Source organism: Rhinolophus hipposideros, assembly GCF_964194185.1.
Source record: "Rhinolophus hipposideros genome assembly, chromosome: X".
Taxonomy (NCBI): Eukaryota; Metazoa; Chordata; class Mammalia; order Chiroptera; family Rhinolophidae; genus Rhinolophus; species Rhinolophus hipposideros.
This window is the reverse complement of record NC_138046.1, coordinates 66,604,290-66,607,342: the sequence shown is the minus strand read 5'-3', so window position 1 is coordinate 66,607,342 and position 3,053 is coordinate 66,604,290. Positions and strand designations below refer to the sequence as shown.

Sequence of the window (3,053 nt, the reverse complement as noted above, 5' to 3'; positions counted from 1 at the left end):
AAGACAGTTGTTTTTAAAGTCTTTGTCTCATAATTCTCATGTCTGCAATTCTTCAGGGATAGTTTTTGGAGATGTATTTCACTCATTCGAATCGGCCACATCTTTCTATTTGGTATATAAAATTGTATGAAGATATATATCACTTTTTACCACAAATCACCAATTTTCTCACCACAAAACTTTTAAAAGGCATATCTTCTCCACTGAGACGATAAGAAATTCTATCAATGCCTCTATGCTCTTGGGTAATTTAACTTTCTTTACTATTTTTCCAAAATTTCCCTCACAGCATTAGTGGTCCTGAATTTCTGTAGATTTGATATGAACAGGGTAAATCATATAATTGTTGTTAGTTAAACTGATTAAGGAGGATGAAAAAGGACTTAAACCCCGTCTGTGCTTCTTCAATTACTTAAATCAAGCCATAAGAAACTACAGAAATTTGTAGGAAGTCAGCACTTAGAAAAAATTAAGCTCTCATCTGAAACAACTTTTAAGGTTCACTACTGTTGAATCAACATGACGTCATAATTTTGTCTTTTCACTTTAATTTAAAGGGGAAACAATTCAAACTATACACAGGATACATTTTGTCACTAAATCTGATACCATTCTTCTTTACCAACTCAATTAAAATCAACAGACATAATGCAGTTTAAACAGATGGTTAAATATGGCAATTAGTGCAATTCATAGTGGACAAAATGCTGAGGCTATTTCCAAGAAAATTGGGACACAGTGAATTACTGTTATTATGAAATATTTATTATTATTTTCATTTAAAATTGTTTTCTGTACTGAGTATATATCACTTTTTGATACATTTTTTTTACTTTAAAAATTAGTGGATGATTATGGTTGAAAATTGGGAAAATTAAAACAAAAACCAGCCAAATATAAACAAAAAACAAGCCAAATATAAATATGAAAACTGATCACTCAATATATATATAGTAAGATTCCATGTGGAGTCATAGCCCAAGAAGACATCTAGTTTAGGCTAAGTTAGAAATATGAGGTTAAGACAACATATTCACCTTGTGATAGCCCCCTAATTGTATTAACTTCCATTACAGATAAAACTTGAAACTTGGGAAAAGTATCATTTTAAAAAGTAAAATATGCTAATGTGCAAGTGCCTGAAACACTAATTAATCAAAAAATTTCTTCTTGGAAAAACTTAAACTGCATCTTTATTAACTTCAATATAGCATACAGAAATCTGCCGATGGCAACCAACTCCAGGCAATTTTTCTGGCCACAATGCAGTGACAGTGCATTAATTCTATCATCTCAGATTGGAAAAGCTATTGTCCATTATTTCAGGGAGCTGATGAGCTAAGGGTTTTGAAATTAAGATTTTAGTTAACAATAGAGTTGAAATTTCTGAGCCAGCATAAAACTCCAATCTACAATGCCCGTTACATTCTTGGTGACCCTTTAACATGCCCTAACTTTAATGCCTTAACTGTTGGTAAAATTGGATGTGGAAAAGCTGTATTTAGTTAGAGAAAATTGACTGCTCTATATATTGAATTATTTTGATTTGAAAATAACCACTTCAACATTTTCTTTAAGTAATTTAACTGAATTATTAGCAAACACATTATCAAGTAAATAGCACTTTATTGAATGTAATTATAATGCAAATTAAACAAACACAATGCATGCCCTCAAGAAGTTTATTTACTAAAACAGACATTGACATAGAAATACACACAAATATCTACCATAAATGATTATAATTGTATTTACATATTTTAAGTATTAAGGATAATAGTAATATAACAAAAGCACAAGTCAAGCTTTCTTTCTACTATGTACAAGGTTATTATTTTTACTAGCACAGCATCCATGTTATAATTTTTTTAAGTTTTTAGTTTATTAAGCTCCTCATGAAAAATCTGTTCAGTCAGTACAGATAAAGTCACTGATGCATCTTTACTCCTTTTTTCCAGCACCAACATTGGCCTTTGTAGTCCCCCTGATTTTCTTCATTCTGCTTTTATGTTCCTTTTGCTGTTTTCTTGAGGTTTTTTACTTCTGACACAGGCCATGTCTTGCAAGTCTACATTTGTGTTCATTTTTCTTTATGTTCCAAGGAATAATAAATCATGCCAAAGCCAGTTGTCTTGCCCCCACAAAAATGGGTTCTGAATCCAAATACAAAGACAAAATCTGGTGTACTCATGTACATTTTGGCTAATTTTTCATGAATTTCTGTCTTAGGTATTGTTGCCTTTCCAGGGAGAAGGACATCGATGACCAATTATTTCCATTGAAGTAGTCTGTTGGTCATGAACTTTCCAGTCTAGATAGTTACTGTGTCATCTTTCGTGATGGTGGCCAACCCTCAAGCAGCCAAGGAAGAAAAGAGCTCCATGTTATATATTTTTTGATTTTGAGACAGAATCATCATATATTACTCAAGTTTGACAATGTTAAACTGAGGAAAAAGGTATACCTCTGATACATTATACATATGCCTTAAAAGTAGCTGTTTCTTACTTGTCCGTACTTATTTGAAAATTTATCTCTTTTTTCCAAGAAAGTGTTTTTGTTCTCATGTTAAAGTCATCTCTTAAAATGCATGTAAAAGATACAATGACGTTTTTGCACACTTTAAATTTTAATTATGTAATATATATATGACAAATTAACTGCAAACTAAATATGAAGGTATTATTATACATAGTTTAGGACAATTATAATTATTTTTGTTAAAATAATTTATTATTATAATTATTATTATGATGATTATTATTGATTCTATTAACAGATATAACTTGAATAAAACCTAAACTGTGACCTTCGCAAAATTGATATCAATCATGTGTCATCTAGGTCCTATATATAAATACTATATATCAACTCTTAGAAGTAAATTCAATATATTTTAAAATGCCACTTATAAGTTGTGCATGTTATACTCATATAATTTGTCATATCTGAGTATTTTATTACTAGAATAATTATGAAGGCCTATTAAAGAAAACATGAAAATAAAATGTATAATAACGAGAAATGAATGTCTGCTTTTGTCACTTCTGTTC

The 3,053-nt window shown here is 30.1% G+C and overlaps 1 pseudogene across 1 annotated transcript; it reads right to left on the bottom strand.

Moving 5' to 3' along the window:
• Positions 1-1,941: 1,941 nt before the first annotated feature.
• LOC308495038 (small ribosomal subunit protein eS24-like) lies at positions 1,942-2,323 on the bottom strand (annotated as a pseudogene). Its single transcript has one exon. The product of its transcript is annotated as a small ribosomal subunit protein eS24-like (transcript).
• Positions 2,324-3,053: the final 730 nt, after the last annotated feature.